Source organism: Rhinoderma darwinii, chromosome 6 (assembly GCF_050947455.1).
Source record: "Rhinoderma darwinii isolate aRhiDar2 chromosome 6, aRhiDar2.hap1, whole genome shotgun sequence".
Taxonomy (NCBI): domain Eukaryota; kingdom Metazoa; phylum Chordata; class Amphibia; order Anura; family Rhinodermatidae; genus Rhinoderma; species Rhinoderma darwinii.
The window spans coordinates 112,328,727-112,355,509 of record NC_134692.1 but is presented as its reverse complement, the minus strand read 5'-3'; positions in this window follow the sequence as shown (position 1 = coordinate 112,355,509).

The window sequence follows — 26,783 nt, the reverse complement described above, 5'->3', positions numbered from 1 at the left end:
TTAAACTGGTACACAATTGTGGGGCTATTGGTAGATAGTGTGTGTGTTATGGTATACCTGAAGATACATAAGGATTGTTTCTTTATACTGTACCTTCCCTGCATCCAGAATTTGTGGGGAAATAAAAATATCATTCTCTTTTGAGCGGCTCCAGGTCTATGGATTTCCTAAACCAATCAGACTCCATCATCCTTAAAATGAAAAAGTAATATATCTTAGAAGACTACACATTCAGCTTGACTCCTTCAGACTCCTGCCTGCTAATACTATTTATGTCTTATGTAGTAATCATTTTTCCTATGTCTGGCAGGGAATAGTTAATAAGTTTACCAGAGAAAAAGTTTATGTGAAATTCTAGTGGTTATATAGAATGTCCCCACAATGTGAATCACCACGAATAAATTGGGTTCTCTATAGCCATCTTCCTTTCTCATGCAGATAATGATCAGAACTGTCTCCTAACATTGTTCCTGCTATTAACAGGAGGGGAATGTCTAGCTTTGCTGTGTGGTTACTTATAGAAATACATACTTTTATTTTTTGCTATTATAAAGGCACTATTATATCCGCTGTCGCTTTTAGCAAAGATTCAGTATAATAAAATCTCTGGCTGCAATCTGCGCACTTTGTGTCTGTACAAGCAAATTAAAGGATAAGGTTTTATAACATTGTAATATTTTGCTACCTTAAAAGTGATTATTTAAGATGAATTTAGGGTATTTTAACACAACAGGTCGTATTTGCCATAATTTGCCTGTATTTGCTAAAAGATTTGCGGCAGAAATCTGAGGCTGACACACAGTTTGACGTACCGCAGATCTGCATTAGGATTAGACTCATTCAATGGAACTGATTCGCACGGGGCTAATCCGCATGCTTTTTCATGCAAAATCCCCATGAATAAGTAGCATGCTACTTATACTTGCTGATTTATTTATTTTGGCAGCAAAGACAAAAATCTGCACATATTATTTTCTGCTGCATCATAGCAAGTTTAAGAGACTCAATTCTCGTGCATTGAATGCGTAATGTTTGCAGATTCAATGGGCATTTTGACATAGAACCCAGTCCGAAATCCTCATCGAATTCTGAAATTCTGAACAGAATGGTACGTGCAGTTTTTTGTGAAGCAGAAAAAATCTGCCTCAAAATTTTTTCCAGGTTTTTTTATTTAGCAAATGGAAAAAGGACAGGTGGGGTTTTTGGTCAAAAACAGCTCCAAACTAAAGGCATGGGTTTTTTTTTCTGCCTTCCATTGATTTCAATAGAGGTCCAGAAGAGGAACCGCTCCAAGATAGGCATGATGCTTTTTTTCCGCATGCATACAAAAAATGCCCATGAGAAAAAAAAATGCCTCTACCTAATCAATGAAGAGAGATTTGGGGTGCTTTATTAACCCCTTAAGGACGCAGCCTAGTTTTGGCCTTAAAGAGGCTCTGTCACCAGATTTTGCAACCCCTATCTGCTATTGCAGCAGATAGGCGCTGCAATGTAGATTACAGTAACGTTTTTATTTTTAAAAAACGAGCATTTTTGGCCAAGTTATGACCATTTCCGTATTTATGCAAATGAGGCTTGCAAAAGTACAACTGGGCGTGTTGAAAAGTAAAAGTACAACTGGGCGTGTATTATGTGCGTACATCGGGGCGTGTTTACTACTTTTACTAGCTGGGCGTTCTGACGAGAAGTATCATCCACTTCTCTTCACAACGCCCAGCTTCTGGCTGTGCAGACACAGCGTGTTCTCGAGAGATCACGCTGTGTCGTCACTCACAGGTCCTGCATCGTGTCAGACGAGCGAGGACACCGGCACCAGAGGCTACAGATGATTCTGCAGCAGCATCGGCGTTTGCAGGTAAGTCGATGTAGCTACTTACCTGCAAACGCTGATGCTGCTGCAGAATCAACTGTAGCCTCTGGTGCCGATGTGTCCGACACGATGCAGGACCTGTGAGTGACGTCACAGATCTGCACTGCCAGAAGCTGGGCGTTGTGAAGAGAAGTGGATGATACTTCTCGTCAGAAAGCCCAGCTAGTAAAAGTTGTAAACACGCCCCGATGTACGCACATAATACACGCCCACTTGTACTTTTACTTTTCAACACGCCCAGTTGTACTTTTGCAAGCCTCATTTGCATAAATACGAAAATGGCCATAACTTGGCCAAAAATGCTCGTTTTTTAAAAATAAAAACGTTACTGTAATCTACATTGCAGCGCCTATCTGCTGCAATAGCAGATAGGGGTTGCAAAATCTGGTGACAGAGCCTCTTTAAGGCTCAGAGCCCATTTTTCAAATCTGACATATTTCACTTTATGTGGTAATAACGTCGGAATGCTTAAACCTACCCAAGCGATTCTGAGATTATTTTCTCGTGACACATTGGGCTTCATGTTCGTGGTAAAATTTGGTCGATATATTCAGTGTTTATTGGTGAAAAATTGCAAAATGTAGAGAAAATTTTGAAAAAATTGCATTTTTCAGAATTTAAATGCATCTGCTTGTAAAACAGACGGTTATACCACCCAAAATAGTTACTAGTTCACATTTCCCATATGTCTACTTTAGATTGGCATCGTTTTTTGAACATTCTTTTATTTTTCTTGGACGTTACAAGGCTTAGAACATAAACAGCAATTTCTCATATTTTTAAGAAAATTTCAAAAGCCTTTTTTTAAGGTACCTCTTGAGTTCTGAAGTGGCTTTGTGGGGCCTATGTATTAGAAATCCTGATAAAACACCCCATTTTAAAAACTAGACCCCTCAAAGTATTCAAAACAGCAGTTAGAAAGTTTTTTAACCCTTCAGGCATTTCACAGGAATTAAAGCAAAATGGAGGTGAAATTTGCAAATTTCATTTTTCTTGCTGAATTTCAATTTTATTCATTTTTTTTCTGTAACACAGAAGGTTTTACCAGAGAAACACTACTAAATATGTATTGTCCAGATTCTGCAGTTTTTAGAAATGTCCCACATGTGGCTCTACTGCGCTCGTGGACTAAAACATAAGCCCTAGAAGCAAAGAAGCACCTAGTGCATTTTGAGTCCTCTTTTTTTATTAGAATATATTTTAGGCAGCATGCCAGGTTTGAAGAGGTGTTTAGGTGCCAAAACAGTAGGAATCCCCCAATAGTGACCCCATTTTGGAAACTACACCCCTCAAGGAATTCATTTAGGGTTGTTGTTACCATTTTGACCGCACAGTTTTTTCACAGCACGTATTTGAATTGGGCTCTGAAATGAAAAAAATGTCATTTTTTGCAATAAAATGTCATTTGTCATCAAAATTTCTTATTTTCACAGGGAACAAAATACCCCATTTTGTTGCCCAATTTGTCCTTAGTGTGGCAATACCCCATTTGTGGTGATAAACTGCCGTTTGGGCCCATGGGAGGGCTCAGAAGGAAAGGAGCGCTATATGTCTGTTGGAGTCCAGAATTTGTTGGATTGGTTTTCGGGTGCCATGTCGCATTTGCAGAGCCTCAGAGGTATCAAAGCAATGGAAACCCACCAAAAGTGACCCCATTTTGGAAACTACACCCCTCAAGGAATTCATTTATGGTTGTTGTTAGCATTTTGACCACACAGTTTTTTCACAGCACCTATTTCAATTGGGCTGTGACATTAAAAAAATTACATTTTTTCCAATAAGATGTAATTTTTTACCAAAATTTCTTAATTTCACAGGGAACAAAATACTCAATTTTGTTGCCCAATTTCTCCTGAGTGCATCAATACCCCATTTGTGGCAATAAACTGCCGTTTGGGCCCATGGGAGGCCTCAGAAGGGAAGGAGCGCTGTGTGTTCTTTGGAGTACAGATTTTGCTGGTTTGGTTTTCGGGTGCCATGTCGCATTTGCAGAGCCCCAGAGGTATCAAAGCAATAGAAACCCACCACAACTGACCCCATTTTGGAAACTACACCCCTCAAGGAATTAATTTATGGGTGTTGTGACCATTTTGACCCCATAGATTTTTCACAGAACTTATTTGAATTGGGCTGGGAATGAAAACAAAATTATTTTTTTCAAATAATATGTAGTTTTGGCTGAAAATTTCTTATTTTCACAAGAAACAAAATACCCCATTCTGTTGCGCAATTTGTTCTGAGTGCCGCAATACCCCATTTGTGGTGATAAACTGCCGTTTGGGCCCATGGGAGGGCTCAGAAGGAAAGGACCACCATTTGGCCTACTGGGGATTTTCTAGTGCGAAGTCATGTATGCAGAAGCCCCTGAGGTACCAGTACAGTTGAAACCCGCAAGAAGTGACCCCGTTTTAAAAACTACACCCTTAAGGCATTCATCTAGAGGTGTAGTGAGCATTTTGACCGGAGACCTACACCCCATAAACTGTAATGTGGGTTCTCCCGGGTATGGCAATACCCTACATGTGGCTGTTATCAGCTGCCTGGACACACAGCAGGGCCCAGAGGGGAAAGACGAGGGGGGATAAGCTGTGTGGAGTGCATCAGGGTAAGTAAAATTGGGGTAAATTATAAACCAAGGGATGTATGATAAATTTTAAAACACTTTCATACAGAGCTCTGGTTATTCAGGACACGTGTCACATTGATATATTGTGTCATCCATTATCGCCCTCTTATAGCAGACTTTGCACCTCTTTTGACTTTTTCCCTTCTTGCCAGTTTGGGGAACTTCTCCTGGAAAGTGTTGCCCTGGTACGATGCGTGTGGCCCCGCTTCCAGAAGTACTGGGTGCCCCCCCCCCCTTCTTGGTCCCTAAAGATTAGGTTCTTGATAATCACCTCTTGAAATTCCAGGAAAGTTCCCGTCTGGCCTGCACATCGACGTAGCATTTACGCATTGTACAATGCCATCTGTATGATGTGCCCGGCCAGCTTCTTATACCACACCGCATGGCGCTGTAGGGCTTCAGGGCTTGATCTTACAAGTCCATCCCTCCCATGTACCTATTGTAGTCCAGGATGCAGTCTGGTTTGGGGGTGGCCTTTCCTTCATATATCCTAAACCTGTAGGTATACCCTGATGCACTCTCAGAGCTTATACATCTTCACGCCATACCTTGCCCTCTTACCTGGCAGGTACTCGCGAAATTGAACCCTCCCTTTAAAATGTACCAGGGACTCATCAATAGAAATACACTTCTCGGGGGTGTATGCTTGGGAAAACCGGGCACTGGAACGGTCAAAACTGGGGTCATCTCGGGATGGGCACGGCTCATTATCAGTATAATGTAAGAAGCGAAGTATTGCCTCATTTATTTATTTTTTTAGGTTCCAGTTCAGTTCTGAAGTTGCTTTGAGGGGCCCATATATTAGAAACCCCTATCAAATACCCCATTTTAGAAACTAGACCCCTCAAAGTATTCACAACCGCATTTAGAAAGTTTATGAACCCTTTAGGTGTTTCACAAAAATTTAGAGCAAAGTAGAGGTGAAATTTACATTTTTTTTTTGTCAGAAAATCCTCTTTATACCATTTTTTTTATAACACAAAAGGATTTATCAGTGAAACGCAACTCAATACTTATTGCCCAGATTCTGCAGTTTTGAGAAATATCCCACATGTGGCCCTAGTGCGGTAATGGACTGAAGCCCCGGCCTCAGAAGCAAAGGAGCACTTAGTGGATTTTGAAGCCTCTTTTTTATTAGGCACCATGTCCGGTTTGAAGAGGTCTTGTGGTGCCAAAACATTGGGAACCCCACAAAAGTGACCCCAATTTGGAAACTAGACCCCTTGAGGAATCCATTGTAGTTTTCTTGGGGTGCATGCGGCTTTTTGATCAGTTTTTATTCTATTTTTAGGTGGCGTGGTGACTAAAAAACAGCAATTGTACGATTGTTTATTTTTTCGTTTTTTTTACAGCGTTCACCGTGCGCTATAAATGACATATTCACTTTATTCTGCGGGGCGATACGATTACGGCAATACCAGATGTTTATAGGTTTTTTAATGTCTTATGGCGTTTGCACAATAAAATACGTTTTGTAAACAATCATTCACTTTTTGTGTTACATTATTCTAAGAGCCAGAACTTTTTTATTTTTCAATCAATAAAGCCGTGCGAGGACTTATTTTTTGCGTAACGAACTGTAGTTTCAATCAGCACCATTTTTAGGTACATGCGACTTTTTGATCTCTTTTTATTCCATTTTTTGGGAGGTGAAGTGACCAAAGAATTGTGATTGTGGTTCGGTTTATTATTATTTTATTTTACGGCGTTCACCGTGCGGGATAAATAATGAAATAATTTTGTAGTTCAGGCCGTTACGGACACGGCGATACCAATTATGTATAGTTTATTTGTTTGTTTATATATTTTTATTAATAATAAAGGACTGATAAGGGAAAAGGGGGGATTTTTACTTTTATTACTTTTAAATCTTTTATTTTCTTATTTTTACACATCTTTTTTTAACTTTTTTTTAACTTTATTACTTTGTCCCACTAGGGGACATGAGGGCAGGAGGCCCTGATCGCTATTCTAATACACTGCACTACATGCGTAGTGCAGTGTATTAGAACTGTCAGCTACTCACTGACAGCAAGCATAGTGGGTCCTGACGTTGTCAGGACCCACTAGGCTTCCGTCTATGGCATAGCCGGACGCCATTGTTTGGTGTCCGGTTGCCATAGTCACCATCGCCGGCCGCTATCGCGTAGCAGGCCGGCGATGGCAGCTTAACCCCTAAAAAGCCACGATCTCTATAGAACGCGGCTTTTAAGGGGTTAATCAGCGGGGACACAGCGATCGGTCCCCGCTGTAGGAGCTGTGACAGCTGCTGAACAAGACAGCAGCTGTCACAGCTCCTGTATGTGTCGGGAGGACGGCCGAAACGGCCGTTACTCCCGAGACGTACTATTACGGCATGGAGCGCGAACGATACAGCTGCCATGACGTAATAGTACGTCAAGGAGCGGGAAGGGGTTAAAAAGCGTTGTGTGAACTAGGCATAGGCGTAGCTAGGTTCTCCAGCACCCGGGGCAAAGATTCAGTTTGGCCCCCCCCCCCCACCCTCAACCTCTTTCCCGACATCTCCTTCCCCTTCGTCATGTTTGTTTTCTCTACCAATCAATGAGGTGTCATTTCTTTTCCACATTTCTTTTTATGTAACTCGAGCATATAAACATTTATACATTTTAAAAGCAATATAGTTCTATACACAGCACCAGAACCAAGCTCAGTACATAAATACAGCCCCAGAACCAAGCTCAGTACATATATACAGCACCAGCACAAATACAGCTCAATTTAGAGCAACCCCTGCCGTATAGGTGTGTACGGCGTAAAACTACAGCTCCCAGCATGGCCCGAACAATAGTGAGGATATGCTGGGAGTTGCTGTTTTACAAAAAATAAATCAGATCATAATCATACCAAACATCATCTCGCTGCAGATCATACAGTGACTACAGTGCTGATTAGAGGCAGAATAAACATTTACATTAAGTGACTCACCGATGACGTCTCAGATTCTAGTTCTTTTTCTCCATCCGGTCCAGACCTATATGATGACTTCTCCCGGTCACAGCCCATTTCTGCAGTTTGCCGCTCAGATGTCTTCAGCTTCTCACTTTTCAAACATTTCTACACCTATAAATAAAGATAAAGTTCTCATTATACCACGCACTACGCCCCTAAATATAATAGTGCCATACACTGCACCTCTAATTATAATAGCACCATACACCATGTCCCACACACACACCATGCCCCCTGTAGAATAGTGCCCCCATATAGCCCACCCCTTTATATAATGTCCCACAAATATCTCCCCCTATAGTGCTCCACATATAGCCCACCCTGTATATAGCCCCCCTGTAGATATAGCCCACCCCTGTAGATATACCTCAGCCCTGTAGATATAGTCCACCCCTGTAGATATAGCCCACCCCTGTATATAGTGCTCCACATATAGTCCACCCCTGTATATAGTGCTCCACATATAGTCCACCCTTGTATATAGTGCTCCACAGATAGCCCACCCCTGTATATAGCCCCCTGTAGATATAGCCCACCCCTGTATATAGCTCCCCTGTAGATATAGCCCACCCCTGTCTATAGTGCTCCATAGATAGCCCACCCCTGTATATAGCCCCCTGTAGATATAGCCCACCCCTGTATATAGTGCTCCATAGATAGCCCACCCCTGTATATAGCCCCCCTGTAGATATAGCCCAACCCTGTATATAGTGCTCCATAGATAGCCCACCCCTGTATATAGCCCCCTGTAGATCTAGCCCACCCCTGTATATGGTGCTTCACAGATAGCCCACCCCTGTATATAGCCCATCCTGTAGATATAGCCCACCCCTGTATATAGTGCTCCATAGACAGCCCACCCCTGTATATGGCCCCCCTGTAGATAAAGCCCCCCTGCAGATAAAGCACCCTCGTAGATAAAGGCCCCCGTAGATAAAGCCCCCCTTGTAGATAAAGCCCCCCCCGTAGATAAAGCCCCCCATAGATAATGCCCCCCCTGTAGATAAAGCCCCCCGTAGATAAAGCCCCCCATAGATAAAGCCCCCCCCGTAGATAAAGCCGCCCTTGTAGATAATGGCACACACTTTTTATTGCAATAAAATAAACCATTTAAACTCACCTTAATCCCGTTCCCACGCCGTCCGGCAGCCATGGAGACCTGCTCTCTTCTGCGCAGGTCTCCTGGGAGTTGAACGAAGCGTCTATGAAAGGCGCTGATTGGCTGGGCAGGATGACTTTCCCTGTCACTCGTGGGGTTTTGTTCAGACAGCACCAGTTTCTTTGGGTGCTTGAAATAGGGTCCCAACCCAGTTGTAGGTCAGAAGAAATGTATTCAGCACACCTTAGTAGTATCCAACATAGATTTTATTTCTTCAGGTATATGCGTTGCACTTGTAGCCTCTGGCATATACCTAAAGAAATAAAATCTACATTTCTTCTTTCCCTGTCACTCAGCGCCTTTCATCAATGGAAGTGCGACAGCGCTTCTCTGGTACAAAAGAGCTGAATAGCCGGGAACGGAACGTACCCGGCTATTCATTGCTTCTAATTGTACCTGTATCCTATAGACGCAGGTACAATTATAGTGCAGGAGGAGGTGGCGCTGGCGCCCCCCTCTAAGTTGCGCCCGGGGCACATGCCCTGCCTGCTCCCCCCTAGCTACGCCCCTGGAACTAGGCCTTAAGCCTGTTTCACATGGCCGTGTAGGGTCCGTGATATACAGACCATATGTCACAGCAGGGGCATTGCTAGGGTCTTAAAAGATCAGGGGCACAAGACCCGAGACATATCTCTACCCCCGCCCCCCCCCCCACGCTAAAAAAGAAATACATTTTTACATACATATCGGAGATAGCATATCTATAAGACTAAAGGGATTTTTACACAGAACGTTTATGGGGCAGACGAGCGTTAAAATAACCAGAAGGGGAACGATCAGAAGATAAACGAGCAAACACTCAATCATCTGGTCGTATTGTTTTAAAAAAAGTAAGAGATTATCGTTGGCGGCAGCACATCTCTCTGTGTAAACAGGGAGACGCGCTACCGACATTATAATAATGTACGGGGACAAGTGATCGGAGTAAAGACTGCTCGTCCCCATCCATAGCTCATTATGACAGGAGCAAGCGAGGGCCGATCAACGATGTCTCGTTGATCGGCGCTCGCTTCCCCCGGCCGAGTGTAAAAGGGCCTTAAGGCTCCTAATAGTTACACCACTGGATAGAATTTGATGCATTGTCTTAGTAGACAGTATCAGACATAATAGGCTTAGATACTGTCACGTAGGGTTCGTGGACCCACTGGGCCATACCGCCTTGGCGGTATGGCAGCTAGCCAACAGGGAGCAGGTCACAGTCTATAGTTTATATAGGGTACCTGTGGCAGCTCGGACAGTAGCAAGGCAGGCTAGGCAGCAGGTAGATGTCAGGTGTGGAGAAGCGGGACAGGCGTGGTGTACAGCACAGCACGGCTACAGCTAAGCACGGCACTAGATCAGGATACCGGCTACAGGATACAGGAACTGGGAACACTGGGAGCAGGAAACACTAGGGGACCATTTGCAAGACAGACTTGGAATACAGCAACAAAGCTCAGGCGTGGGAGGATGGGGCTGGGACCTTCTTATAGCCCAGGGTGCTCTGGGGCAATTAGCTCAATCACCATCATGCGTGCGGTCTGGCTTCTTAAGTCTGGACTGAGCTCGTGAGCGCACCCTGGTGGTCACTGTGGAGCAGGACGGCCGTATGTGCAGACATCTCTTGAGAGAAGGGCGTCGAATGGATGGAAGGAGTTCATGGTCAGCGACCACGGACGTTTCAAATACATGGCCCAGCAGACAGTATCACACATGATAGGCTTAGATACATGGCCCCAGCAGACAGTATCATACATGATAGCCTTAGATACATGGCCCAGCAGACAGTATCACACATGATAGGCTTAGGGCTCATTCAGACGAGCATGATTCTCGTCCGTGTGCTGTTCATTGAAACAACGCTTTAATATATACACGAGAAAAAGGAGTCAAATACTATTGAACCATAAAAAGCCAATTGTATAGAAAATGACAAATTTTATTGGACAATACAAAAAATACACGGTTAAAATACAGACTACAAACCAAATCACTGCATATCTCCGCAGTAGGAGACAGTATGGAGCCACAATAGTATTTTATATGTGCATAGAACTGGGAAAATTCCCAAAGAAAATTGTCATCATTTTGCTCTAGAGTAAATTCATTAGAATAGTACGGCAAAGGGCTAACAGAGTATATATATATTCATGTCCAATGAGACATTTGTTTATAATATTGTGTTTCTGTGTATCTTTCACAGCTGCTGGCTCTGGGCCAAAAATGGACTTCAGGACACGAGATCAGTCCTGGATCTCACAGTTAAATGAGGTTTTTAAAGAAGACTCAAATCTGATTTTAACTACGAATGGTAGAGATTTAAGGGAATCTATCAATAGGCTCAAGGAATTACATAAGAAAAGAACCAAAACTTGGTGGAATAGGGCCTTTTTGGAAAGGTATCTTTCCATGGGTCTAATACCAAGGGGCCTGAGGGTACAAGTTTTTCCCTCTTTTCCGATTGGTGACGAGTCTTTTAAAACCAAATGGGAGGGTTTTGCAACTGATTGTTCCAGGGGCTTTATGCACCTTTTGTCCCAAGCCAACCAAGTAACTTTGGGTGACTTGGAAAAAGAAATCGAGGATATACAAATTATCTTGAAAGGTGACCTCTCTAGTGTAGAGCTTGAAAAATTAAATGATGATCTTGATAGGGATTTTTTGAAATGGGAGCAAGAGATTCTCTCTGTAAAATCCTCAAAATTCCAAAGAGATAAAAATGATTCGCAAGAGGGTAGAATGTATAGATGGCGGAACCCGGGATCGAGATCTATTTCAAGATCTAGATCTACATCTTTCTCATCTGTGACATCTAGTGATAATTTTATAAGACCTAAACGAAATGATGAGACAATTAATCATCAAGAAACAATCTACCCTCGTAGAAACAGAGAGAGACAGGTGGCAAGACGAAAGGATGTTTCGACATATCAACAGGGGAAGAAACCCAAGAATACATTAGAGGTGATTAATCTATCTGAACATTCCCTCTCAGAGACACAATGTGATGTGCTTAGCAAGGGACTGACTTTCTCACCTAGTAATCCTTTCAACTTCTTTGCAGCTATGAAGGATCTATATCTATTCTCAAGAAATTTAATCTTGAAAAAATTACATAGTAGACCTGGAGTAGATATAGGACTAAATAGTGCCTTGGAAAAAGAAGCTTTAAAAGCCCTTGAGGACCTTTTACAGGAGCAAATCTCTACAGATCAAGGTAGGTTCCCTAAATCGGTTGTACCCAGATCACTGAGGTTCCCACCTTTGTCCATTTGTCCGCAAGTGGAGATTTTTACCAAGATGGTAATAAATGACTTCAAAACTATTTCGTCAAATAGAAAATATGATAATTTAACTAAAAAACAACGTAATGCATTAAAATAACTAAAAGGCTATGATGATGTAGTCTACAAAGCGGCGGACAAGGGTGGGAAAATCGTGATCTGGCCAACCGATAAGTATGAAAAGGAGGCTTTTAGACAGCTGAGAGATAAAAAAAAACTATCAGAAATTAACTTATAACCCGGTTGGCACTTTTTCAGCTGAGTTATTAAAGATCTTAACCTTGGCCCATGAAAAAGGCATAATCCCAAAAAACATTCTGTCTGGTCTGATGACTCAGTACCCAAGAATACCAACGCTATATTTCCTCCCTAAAGTTCACAAAAACATGATAGATCCCCCGGGACGCCCTATAGTGTCTGGGATAGGTGGACTCTGCGACCCCATCTGCAGATTCATTGACCATTATTTAAAATCATCGGTAGAATGTCTACCGTCTTACGTGAAAGACACTACAGACGTCCTGAAAAGGATAGATGGCGTCAGTCTAGACGCTGATATGATTCTGGTGACAGCTGACATTGAGTCGCTGTACACCAGTATACGACACAGTGATGGTCTGCAAGCTGTGCGCCTCTTCTTGGTGATGAGCAGTTGGGACGGTCCCATGTGTCGACTGATTGTGGAACTTTTAGAATACATCCTGACACAATTTTTTCGTCTTTAAGGATGTGTTTTATCTGCAAAAGCAAGGCACTGCCATGGGGGCGGCGTGTGCGCCGTCATATGCAAACCTGTTTCTCGGCCTCTGGGAGAGGCAGGTTTTCCATGGTGGCGGCGCTCTCGCCGTCGACCGTGTGCAGTGCTGGATGAGATACATCGATGATGTTTTGTTTATTTGGCAGGGGACAGAAATACAACTTACACATTTCATGCAAGGTCTAAATACTAATGATTTAAACATAAAACTCACCTATGTGTTTGACAAGCACAGAGTTGAGTTTTTGGACATTGTAATTGAGGTGGATAACATGGGTTGTCTTCAAACTGATGTATTCAGGAAGAAGACATCTGTTAATTCTTTACTCCATGCAACCTCTGCCCACAATCAGTCGACTATTGGCGCCGTCCCCACTGGGCAATTTTTGAGAATGAGACGCATTTGTTCATCGGATGTGAACTTTGAGAAACAATCTAGGGACTTACGAGAAAGATTTTTGGATAGAGGGTACAGTCACAGAAGCATTAAGAAAGGATATAGACGGGCACAACTTACGAGTCGGAATTCAATCTTACATCCTGTGGGAATAAATAAAAAGAAATGTGATCAAAATAATACCCGATATATCACTACATACAACAACCAATGGCACACGATGAGATCTATTTTGGACAAACATTGGCCAATTCTGCACCTTGAGCCTGCTCTTGTGGAAAATGTATCCAAAAGACCCCAAATGACAGCTCGGAGGAGCATGAATATTAAAGATATGCTAGTGAAGAGCCATTATGTACCGAGGCAGCAAAATCTATTTTCATCAAGCAGTCCCAGACAGGGTTGTTATCCCTGTGGCGATTGCTTATCATGTACGAATATGGTCCGTACAACAAACTTTGTTTCAATGATAGAGAATAGGGTTTTTGAGATCCGACATTATATCTCCTGCAGCACAGCAAACGTTATATACTACGCAACCCGTGGCTGTCAGAAGGTATATGTTGGTTTGACCTCAAGACAATTAAGGATCAGGGTAAGAGAACATGTGCGCTGCTAAGTATGTCGAGGACATCACACTCCTTAAAACAATCCCCAGACATTTTAAAATACACCATGCCTGTGACCCAAAATCTTTCAAGGCATGGGGTATTGATAGAGTGTTTTGTGGTATTAGAGGTGGGGACTCTAAGAAATTGCTGGCTCAGAGGGAATGTAAATGGATTATTACCCTTGGTACTATGGCCCTTGTTGGACTGAACGAAACACTAAGTTTTGCCTCCTTCCTTTAAATTCTCTACTTGTCATTTGTTTTTAACCTTTTTATTCTGTATATCTACTAATATATGTTTTTGTTCTGTTTAGTTTGTTACCTTACTCCTCCACATCAGAGCATTTCTGAGTCATTTATGGTCGCTAAAAGTGAGACATGAGAGGCTGGATTTGTGTGGAGAGATTCTCTTCTTTCCTTACATCTTGGAACACGATGGGACCTTTTGGAACATGTTCACACGCCGCTGATACTTTACTATCTGTCATTGCATTTGTATTGAAGGATTTATTGTTAAAATTGCAGTATAAAATTGATATTCTTTTATGTGGATTTTTATTCCCCTGATATAACATTTCTTCTGAATGTATGTAGTTTTATGTATTTACGTATATACACATATTACTTCTTTTTATGCACGGATATCCACGCGGAACGCATATGTGGACAGAGTATTCATCTCTTTCCTTCCCTGCGTTCTCCCTGGATATTTAATAATATACACTCACTATATGGTTTCACTTAAATATTATTGCTGATTTTTCAGCATCGTATTATTATACTTTGTTTTTTTTGTCACTTATTATTTTGATGAATACTTTGTCTATTATGGCTTATAATTTGTCATCTTCTTATTTTCACTTATCACTTGTCTTATCAGGATATACTCCTCTATTTTTGAATGCTTCGGCATATTGAGATTTTTTTGAGAACTTTTATCTCATTATAATGTGTACATCTGCGGTGGATGATATTTCTATGATTTTAAAATTGGCCCATGTTCTAAGTGGAAGATCAATTGTTTGCGACTATTCTCCATACAATTACTAAGCTTTACCATTGCTTTCTACCTCATTTTTTACCTTATTCTCTGTCTGTGTGTGTCGAGTTTGTCATCTCCGGGCCCCGCTCGTGCTATTGATTGTACCTGTCTGCGCGTGCACGGTTTCCGGAGCCGCACATGCGTGGTCGCGTCTCAATGGCTCGGCGTTGAAGCCTCGTAGTGATTTACTTCGGCACGCGCGACTGAACATATCCAGGCTCCTATTGGCCTGATAAGTCAGCTGGTCTCTCAACCTATCATACTTAAAGAGGCTCTGTCACCAGATTTTGCAACCCCTATCTGCTATTGCAGCAGATAGGCGCTGCAATGTAGATTACAGTAACGTTTTTATTTTTAAAAAACGAGCATTTTTGGCCAAGTTATGACCATTTTTGTAGTTATGCAAATGAGGCTTGCAAAAGTCCAAGTGGGTGTGTTTAAAAGTAAAAGTCCAAGTGGGCGTGTATTATGTGCGTACATCGGGGCGTTTTTAATACTTTCACTAGCTGGGCGCTCTGAAGAGAAGTAACATCCTCTTCTCTTCAGAACGCCCAGCTTCTGACAGTGCAGATCTGTGACGTCACTCACAGGTCCTGCATCGTGACGGCCACATCGGCAACAGAGGCTACAGTTGATTCTGCAGCAGCATCAGGGTTTGCAGGTAAGTCGATCTTACGCACATAATACACGCCCACTTGGACTTTTACTTTTAAACACACCCACTTGGACTTTTGCAAGCCTCATTTGCATAAATACAAAAATGGCCATAACTTGGCCAAAAATGCTCGTTTTTTAAAAATAAAAACGTTACTGTAATCTACATTGCAGCGCCTATCTGCTGCAATAGCAGATAGGGGTTGCAAAATCTGGTGACAGAGCCTCTTTAAGAGGTCTAATTTATACAACTCAGAACACCCCTTGAAAAAGCAATCTACGCGAAACGCGCGTTGGGGTTTTTCTCCATACCTGGGAGCTGTTATATCTGAGGAGCCACATGGGTTAGTAACCTGTTTAGCTTTACTACTAAAGTGATGTTTTGTCATGTTATTTGCCTGGTTATCTGTATACTTAGATGATGTTTTGGACAGGCTATGCCTACTATTCTGTCCTTTGAACAATTACTAAATGGGTATTGATTAGACGAAACTGTAGTCACTATCTATGCTATCCTCCATTACCTTTTACAATGACACATTATATTGGGGATACTAACAAAATGTTTTGGACATGAATATATATATACTCTGTTAGCCCTTTGCCGTACTATTCTAATGAATTTACTCTAGAGCAAAATGATGACAATTTTCTTTGGGAATTTTCCCAGTTCTATGCACATATAAAATACTATTGTGGCTCCATACTGTCTCCTACTGCGGAGATATGCAGTGATTTGGTTTGTAGTCTGTATTTTAACCGTGTATTTTTTGTATTGTCCAATAAAATTTGTCATTTTCTATACAATTGGCTTTTTATGGTTCAATAGTATTTGACTCCTTTTTCTCGTGTATATATTAAATGGTATTTGGAGTTTCTATTCCGACATTGGGGAGCTCAGAAATCCGCACTTGCTGGTAGCTTAACCCATATTACGTTATAGTCCCATGAGACATTTGTTTATATCATTGAAACAACGCACAGCATATGGACACATTGATTTCAATGGGGCTATACACACACATGCGTGAGTTTTCACACAGCGTGTGTCCGTCTCGTGAAACTCACTGAATGTCCCTGGTGGTCACTGTGGAGAAGGACAGCCGTATGTGCAGACATCTCTTGAGAGAAGGGCGTCCGCGACCACGGACGTTTCAGATACATGGCCCAGCAGACAGTATCACACATGATAAGCTTAGATACATGGCCCCAGCAGACAGTATCATACATGATAGCCTTAGATACATGGCCCAGCAGACAGTATCACACATGATAGGCTTAGATACATGGCCCAACAGACAGTATCACACATGATAGACTTAGGGCTCATTCAGACGAGCATGATTCTCGTCCGTGTGCTGTTCATTGAAACAACGCACAGCACACGGACACATTGATTTCAATGGGGCTATTCACACATGCGTGAGTTTTCACACAGCGTGTGTCTGTCTCGTGAAACTCACTGAATGTCCTATATTGGTATATTTCACACACCTAGCCGTCCATTGAAGTCAATTGGTGCGTAAAAACCACGGATAGCACAAGAATGACATCCGTGTGCTGTCTGTGTTTCACGCATCAATTACACTAAAAATAAAAGTGCTTGCAAGTGCGTGAAAACTTGCCACACGCAAAGCACACTGATGCAAAAACGCAACGTACATGGACAGATTTACTCGTGGTTTTTACGCACGTAAATCTGTCATGCTCGTGTGGATGTAGCCTTAGATATAGGGCCCCAGCAGTAAGTATCCTTGTACTAACCCTCAGGGGCAAATTTGGCATTTTTGGGGCCCCAAGCAAAGATATGACTCGGGGCTCTAATCAAAGACACCTGTAGAGAGTTCCCTAAACAAAGCCTCCTGTATATAGTGTCACAAAACCCCCTGTATGGTTCCACACACAGTCCCCCTGCCATACAGCCCCCTTGAAGACAGTTCCATGGAGTCCCTGTTCAGTAGTCCCAAAGACTCACCTTGTCTCAGCAGACAGTATTATACATGATAGGCTTAGATACAGTGCCCCAGCAGACAGTATCACACATGATAGACATAGATACAGGACCCCAGCAGTAAGTATCCTTGTACTAACATATGTTCACCCAAAAAAAAATATGTGTGCATGTGTATGTGTGTGCTTGTGTGCGTGTGTGCATATATATATATATATATATATATATATATATATATATATATATATATAAATATATAGATATATATATGAGACAGCATATCTATAGGTCTACGACCCTATAGCTATGGATAGGATTAGATACATTGGCTCAGCAGACAGTATCACACATGATAGACTTAGGGCTCATTCAGACCAGCGTGATTCTTGGTGATGTACCTTGCGTTCAAACAACGCACAGCACACCGACACATTGATTTCAATGAGGCTATTCACACATGCGTGAGTTTTCACACAGCGTGTGTCCGTTGCGTGAAACTCACTGAATGTCCTATATTGGTATATTTCACACACCTAGCCGTCCATTGAAGTCAATGGGTGCATGAAAACCACGGATAGCACACGAACGTCATCCGTGTGCTGTTTGTGTTTCACGCATCAATTGCACTGAAAAAAAAAAGTGCTTGCAAGTGCTTGAAATCATGCCACACGCAGAGCACACGGATGCAAATACGCAACGCACACGGACAGATTTACTCCTGTTTTTTATGCATGTAAATCTGTCAGACTCGTGTGAATGTAGCCTTAGATACAGGGCCCCAGCAGTAAGTATCCTTGTACTAAACCTCAGGGGCAAATTTGGCATTTCTGGGGTCCCAAGCAAAGTTATGACTCGGGGCTCTAATCGAAGACACCTGTAGAGAGTTCCCACACAATGCCCCATGTATATAGTGTCACAATGCCCCTGTATGGTTCCACACACAGTCCCCCTGCCATACAACCCCCTTGTAGACAGTGCAATGGAGTCCCCTGTTGGTAGTCCCACATACCCACCTTGTCTCAGCAGACAGTATCATACATGACAGGCTTAAATATATCTATAGGACTGCGACCCTATAGCTATGGATAGAATTAGATACATTGGCTCAGCAGACAGTATCACACATGATAGGATTAGATATAGGGCCCAGCTCGCTGACATTGCGGCTCCAGCGCTGGACCCAGGAAAGGTAAGTATAAAAATTGCTTTGCTTTTGTATGTGTTACTAATTTTTTGGGTGTATTTGTGTTTTTTACAGTTTCTGTCATTGGACTACGTTGGATTCGAGGACAACTTTGATTACAGGTTTTTAATTCAATAAAATGGTTAATGAGGGATGTGTACCAGGGGTACCGGGAGGAGTCGGGTACAATCCAGTACCCAACCACCAGTAGCGTAGTCGGCCCAAGGCTGCAATTATCAGGCTGGGAAAGTCCAAAAACAGTGGCCCTTCCCACCCTGTTAATGCTAGCCTGCTGCTGCTATGTTGTATCTGGCTGGCTATAAAAAATGTGGGAGAACCGCACAACGTTTATTCCATTAAAAAAATGACGTGGGGTCCCCCCCATTTTTGATAACCAGCCAGATACAACACAGCAGCAGGCTATCATTATCTGGGTGGGAAGGGACACTGTTTTTAGGCTTTCCCAGTCTAATACCAGCCTGCAGCCGCCCTAGTGCCTGACCATCACTACAGATGGTTGGGTACTGGATCGTACCCGGCTCTTCCCGGTACCCCTGGTGGCAGTGGGTACCGGGGTAACATTGGGGGTTAGTGTTAGCCTTTTCACCGGCTAACACTAAGCCCCACCTTAGTAATGGACGCTGTCAATCAGCAAGCGGCCATTACTAAGGTGGTAGTAATAAAGTTTAAAAGAAAATAGAAAGACATAGAAAAAATATATTTTACTGAAATACAAAACCCCCCCACAACCCTCATTAACCATTTTATAGAGAATAAAATAAGCCGTCATCGTAGTAGTCCTCGAATCCGATATAATCCAACAACCAAACCTGTAAAAAACCTAAGCCTACCAAAAGTGGTAGGTTTAGATACAGGGCCCAGCAGACAGGATCATACATGGCCATGTATCTAAACCTACCACATGTTAGGCTTAGATACAGGGCCCCAGCAGACAGTAATCTTATACAGTATAAGATTACTGTCTGCTAGGGTCCTGTATCTAAGCCTGCCTTGTGGTAAGCTTAGATACATGGTCCAACAGACAGTATCACACATGGTCCCTTTATCTAAGCCCATGTGTGATGCTGTCTGTTGAACCATGTATCTAAGCCTACCACAAGGCAGGCTTAGATACAGGACCACAGCAGGCAGTAATGATGTTACACTTACCCAGCTCTTAGATGCAGCGGATGACCCGACACAATCCAGCGTCATGACGTAATGCTTGGCGCACAGCGTCGTGACATCATGACGCGAGAAGACGTCAGGACTTCCGCTGCACTTGGGAAGGAGGGTAAGTATAGTGGTATCACTATAGCAACAAGGGCCCGTGTATTTTATGACATCGGCCCCTGGTTACTATAGTCAATTTCTATAGATGCGGAGCCCGGTTACAATTGCGACTGCCGCGATTCCTGTAGCGGCAGTCGCCCGGGAATCCGGGCACCGGGCCAAAGATCCGGGGCTTGGGCCCCGGGGGTCCGGTGCTAGTGACGCCCCTGTGTCAGAGTATTTCCCGGACCGAACAACGTTCAGAGAACCGCACTCCTAGCATCACAGGTATCTGTGATGCTAGAAGTTCCTGCCTCCCCGCAGGAATACTGTCCCGTACTGAAAACATGATTACTGTACACGACAGTATTCGCGCGGCGAGGAAGGGACTTGTAGCGTCATAGATAACTGTGATGCTAGGAGTGCGGCTCCCTGAACTGTGTTCAGTCCGGGAAATAAGGCCAACATACGGTACGTATATCATGGACCGAACACAGCTGTGTGAAAGAGGCCTTAAAGGGGTTTTCCAATTTTATGTAAATAAAGCTTATTCGCTGTGAATGATAAGTTTCTAATGTAAGTTGTATGTAGTCTAGGCAATGTTCCGAAAGCTGAACAGGCTGATACATTCAGCAAACGTTGTGCATTAATTAAAAAAACAAAACAAAAGGGTCTGTTTTTTTATTTTCAGAAACAGCCCCACTCTTGCCCATGGGCTGTGTCTGGTATTGCAGCCCAACTACACTCACCTAAAAGGGAACTGAGCACAGCATTAGGTTCCTCCATAAGTGCCTCAGCCTCAGATGTCTCCCGAAATGCCTCAGATGCCTGCATAAGAACCTCAACCCCAGATACTCTATACAGGTATCTTAGCCTCAGATGCCCCAACAAGTGCCTACCACAGATGCCCCCAGAACCCCAAATCCAGCCTGCTCTTACATCTTGCATTGGATTTTTCCCTGTATTTTAACTATAAATGTTAGGTGTTTTGGCTAGATTAAAAAAAATTGTAGAAAGCAGTAGCAAGCCTTTGGACAATGTACCTTTTTGGTTCTTTACCAGCAAAATATACTAGTACAGTAATTCAATGTGGCCATTCACACGGCCGTTGTTTCAGCGGACCGTCTAAAGGGTCCATGAGAAAATAGGAAATGTCCTATTTTTTCACGCTTCATGCATCCCTCCATAGACTCTAATCTATGGGGGATGCAAGACATCGCGCCCCGCAGCGCAGAGCACGGATGCACCTGGGACGTGAAAAACTGCAGTTTTTCACGTCCCAGATGTGCAACGTTCGTGTGAATCCGGCCTTACAGAGTGTCGTTTTCTACCAGTAAAATGTGATTTTTATTATTTTTCTTTTGTGTTAACTTATTGCTATGGAGACGTCTCATAGTCTCTATTCAAAATGTGCTTGAACTAATATAACTATGGTTACAAAGGTTTAAAAAAAAAAACAACAACCACACGTATGTATAACAGAATGTATTGCCTTACAACTATATGGCAGTAAGGTCAAACAGGTAGAATTGTTTCATTTCACATTGTTCTCTGTAAGAGCAGGAGTTACTGTTGTTTATTTTAGCATTAGCATTAGCTTCGACAGTGAAACATGGTTATGTAACTATATTTATGCCAACGGGTAAAAACAAATGATGCAACAGTAGATACTACATGATGCTAAGTGGCAGGCAACCAAGCACAGCAGCATCACAGTATTGAATCTAAACACTTTTACAGGCTCATATCACCATAAATATTATTACAAAATAATTAAAGGTTATTGACAACTTTGACATGGAAAAATTATTTTTACATACTGTATGTTAGTGGTTACCTGGCGTTAAAGGCTACGTACACCTTCGAAAGTGCTTTTTTTATTATTATTATTATTATTATTATTATTATTAGCAGCCTGTGTGTTTTGTGCAATTTTCAAATTAGTTTTTATTAAAAAAAGATTTTTCATTTTTGAGATAAAGCTGCTCTGTATTTGTATACAGAGCAGCTGTGTATTTCGCTAAGCCCTGAATCCGTCATTTCCGCGGGACTGACGGGATCAGTGTCAGCGGGTCCTGTGTGTATCTGACACGCCGGTTCCACCTTTAATTTATCACATCTAATCTATGAATTTAGAGGTAATGGATAACAGGTGGACTGAACCCGTCCGCGGACCTGACAGGTACAGGGTCAGCTGTACAGGATACAGGGCAGCTGTATCTCAAAAAGTAAAAATAATTTTTAATAAAAACTCACTTGAAAGTTGCACCACACACTGACATTTTTTATAAAATAAAAAAAATCACTTTCAAAGGTTTACATTACCCTTAATATAATTGCACTCATTTTCAGGCTGCAATTTGCATTACTTCATTCATTTTCAGACACCTTATATGATGTTTTCAACCTGCTCCTAGTCACCGACTTTTATTATATAGGGGTGTCCCTGAAATTTAGGATGCTACTGTCTTCACTAACTTCCATGTACCAGCACAGGTTCATTCTTGTACTGCTTTCCCCTTCTATAGACACTTATACAGTCCATGTGTGATCTCCTCTCTACTGTGCACACGCTGACACTGATTTTATTAGTTTTTGCCATGTATGCTCTCCTCAGTATCTACACTGTGATACAGTACAGCTTGTGTGATTTCCCACCTGCACACTCTGCTGCTTCTGCTCTACTCACTGTCTACATCCTGTGTGATCTCTCCCCCTCCCCTTCTGCAGATGGTTTTCTTCTCCCAATCTAATACAGCTTGATCTGCTGTGTACAACCACCTGCCCTCCCTACTGGTATCTCTAAGGGTATGTGCACACGCTTACTAAAAAACTTCTCAAAATACGGAGCTGTTTCAAGGAAAAACAACTCCTGATTTTCAGATGTTTTTTAAGCAAACTCTCATTTTTCACTGCATTGTTTTACAGCCATTTTTGGAGCTGTTTTTCCACAGAGTCAATGTAAAACGGCTCAAGAAGTGACATGCACTTCTTTTTCATGGCCGTTTTTTTACATGACTGTTTTGCAAAACGGCCGCATAAAAAACACACCTGTCGGAACAGAACGCAGTTTTTTTCCCATTGAAATCAATGGACAGATGTTTGGAGGTGTACTGCCGTTTACTGCCCAAAAAACGTCCAAAACGAAGCCGTGTGCACATACTCTAAGGGTATGTTCACACAGCTTCTTTTTGGCCGTTTTTCAGGGGTGAGTATGCAAAGTTTTTGTTTTTTTTCTAATAAAACTGAGTGGCATTATCTACAGTGGGGGCTCTATCTACAGGGGGCGTCCATATGGGGCTATATGTGGGACACTATATAGAGGGGTGGGCTATATGTGGAGCACTATCTATAGAAGGAGCTATTTATAGTGCACTATCTATAAGGGTGGGCAATATGTGGGACACTATTTACAGGGGTGGGTTACCTGTGGGGCAATATCTACAGGGGACTATATGTAGGGTCCTTCTACAGGGGTGGGCTATATGTGGGACACTGTATACATGGGGAGATATATGTGAGGCACTATCTACAGATGTGGGCTATATGTGGAGCACTATCTATAGGGGAGCCATTTGTAGGGCACTATCTATAGAGGTGGGCTATATGTAGGACACTATATACAGGGGTGGGTTACCTGTGGGGCACTGTCTACAGGTGTGGGCTATATGTGGGACACTATATGCAAGGGGAGCTATATGTGAGGCACTATCTACAGAGGTGGACTATATGTGGAGCACTATCTGTAGGGAGAACTATTTGTTAGGGAATTATCTACAGAGAGGGCTATATGAGGGACACTATATACAGAGGTGGGTTACCTGTGGGGCACTATCTACAGGGGGGCTATATGTAGGGCACTGTCTACAGTGGTGGGCTATATGTGGGGCACTATCTACAGAGGTGGGCTATATGTGGAGCACTTGCTAAATGGGAAACTATATGTAGGGCAGCACGGTGGCTCAGTGGTTAGCACTATTGCCTTGCAGCTCTGGAGTCCATATGTGGGCACTATATACAGAGGGCTGTATGTGGGGCACTATCTACAGGGGCTTCTATGTAGGGCACTATCTACAGAGGCTCTATGGGGGTCTTTCATGGTTTGTGGGTATGTGGACCCACTAGGCCGCACCGTCGTAGCAGGAAGGCAGATGGCCAAACAACAGGAACCCTAGAAATACAAAGTCCCGCACAAGGGTACCTGGATAGTCCAGACAGTGGCGAGACGTGGCGAATCTCTCAGGACATGGCAGATGACACAGGTGCCGCAGGTTGCGCCAGACGTGGTGAATCCCTCAGGACGTAGCAGATGATACAGGTGCCGCAGGTTCCACCAGACGTGGCGAATCCCTCAGGACGTGGCAGAGCAACAGCAGGTGCAATAGACACGACTCCAACTAGTAGGCACAGGAACAAGAACACAGCACGGGATACAGGAACAAGTAACAGGGAATGGGTAACAACTGGAACGAGAAACACTAAGGGACCATTTGCAAGACAGACTTGGGAATAACTAACAACGCTCAGGCAAGGATCAGAAGGGCTGGGGCCTTCTTATAGAGCAGGAAATAATGTGGATGACAATGATGATCCATGGCTGCGGGCGTCGGGAGGTGAGTAAACACGGCGGCCCGTGGCCATGGATGCTATAGGGTCACTATCTACAGGGGGCTATGGGGGCACTATCTACAGGGGGCACGGTGTGTGTATGTGGGACACAGTGTATGGTACTATTATAATCAGGGACACAGTGTATGGTGCAATTATATTTAGAGATGCAGTGTATGGTGCTATTATATTTAGAGGTGTTGAGAATTTTATCTTTGTTCATAGGTGCAGAAATATTTTAAAAGTGAGAAGCTGAAGACATCTGAGCAGAAAACTGCAGAAATGGGTCGTGGGTGGGAGAAATCCATCATAGATGTCTGGACCGAAGATAGAAGAAAAGAGAAAAAGTACTAGAATCTGAGACGTCACCAGTGAGTCACTTAATGTAAATGTTTATTCTCCCTGTAATTAGTACTGTAGTCACTGTATAATCTGCAAGGGGAGATGATGGGTGGTATGTTTTTTTTTTTTGTGAAACAGCATCTCCCAGCATATCCTTACCATTGTTTGGGCCATGCTGGGAGCTGTAGTTTTATGCCTTACAAACCTATACAGCAGGGGTTGCACTAAATTGAGCTATATTTGTTCTGGTGTTGTATATATGTACTGAGCTTTGTTCTGGTGCTGTATGTATGTATTGATCTTGGTTCTGATGCTGTATATAAGTACTGAGCTTTATTCTGGAGCTGTATATATGTATGAGCTTTATTCTGGTGCTGTATATATATACTGAGCTTGGTTCTGGGCTGTATTTATGTATTGAGCTTGGTTCTGGTGCTGTATTTATGACTGATCTTGGTTCTGATGCTATATTTATGTACTGAGCTTGGTTCTGGGGCTGTATTTACGTACTGATCTTGGTTCTGGTATTGTATATATGTACAGACCTTGTTTTTGGTGTTGTATATATGTATTGAGCTTGGTTCTAGTGCTGTATTTATGTACTGAGCTGAGTTCTGGTGCTGTATATATGTAAGGAGATCGGTTGTGGTGCTGTATACATGTGTGTTAAGCTTGGCTTTCATGCCCTATATATGTATGAGCTTGGTTCTGGTGCTATATTTATGGACTGAGCTTGCTTGTGGTACTGTATATATGTCAGAGCTTGGTTCTAGTGTTGTATATATGTTTTGATCTTTGTTCTGGTGCTGTATATATGTACTGAGCTTGGTTCTGGTTCTGTATTTATGTATTGATCTTAGTTGTGGGCTGTATATATGTATGAGCTTGGTACTTGTGCTGTATTTATATACTGAGCTTTGCTCTGGGGATGTATATATGTATTGAGCTTTGTTCTGATACTGTATATATGTACTGAGCTTTGTTCTGGTGCTGTATTTATGTAATGAGCTTTGTTCTGGTACTGTATATACGTACTGAGCTTGGTTCTGGTCTATATATATATGTATTGAGTTTGGTTCTGGTGCTGTTTATATGTACTGAGCTCGGTTCTGGTGTTATATATATGTATGAGCTTTGTTCTGGTGCTGTATGCATATACTGATTTTGGTTCTGGTGTTGCATATATGTACTGAGCTTGGTTTTGGTGTTGTATTTATGTACTGAGCTTTGTTGTGGTACTGTATATATGTACTGAGCTAGGTTCTGGTGATGTATATATGTACTGAGCTTGTTTCTGGTGCTGTATATATGTACTGAGCGTGGTTCTGGAGCCATATATGTCAGAGCTTGGTTCTGTAGCTGTAATTATATAAGATATATGTATAATAACAAAATTGCAGGGCAGATGGAATTGTTTTCAATTCATTGTATATTTAATGGGAACTTGTCTGGTGGTTTTAACCCCTTGAACCGCCACCATGCAGTAATACATGACCTGACAATATTTCCAAAGGTATGTTTTTTTCAGATGCAGCAAAATCTATAAAATCAACTTTTAAAACGGCACACACTATATGTTAATTACTCATTAAAATATCATGGGGTGGTGCCGCTATCCTGAAGAGTCACATAGTCCTGCCTTCAAACCCACCTTTCCATGTTTGATTGACATCCCCCTGGCTGATACAACTTTCTCAGATGCGCCATTGCCTTGTCCTAGGGGGGGCTGTGTGGCACTATATACAAGGGGGGGGGCTGTGTGGCACTATACACAAGGAGGAGCTGTGTGGCACTATACACATGGGGAGCTGCGTGGCACTATATACAAGGGGCTGTGTGGAACTATCTACAAGGGGAAGATGGTGGGCGCTATCTACAAGTGGGGTGTGACATTTTCTACAGGCGGGGCTGTATAGCACTGTCTACAGGGGGGCTGTATGGCACAATCTACTGGGGGCACTGTCTATAAGGGTGGCTGCATGTGGCACCTGGGGTGGCCCAGTCAAGAGTTTGCTATGGGGCCCAGTTTTTCCTAGTTACGCCCCTGCAAACAACATTCTGAATGTGCATATTACTGGT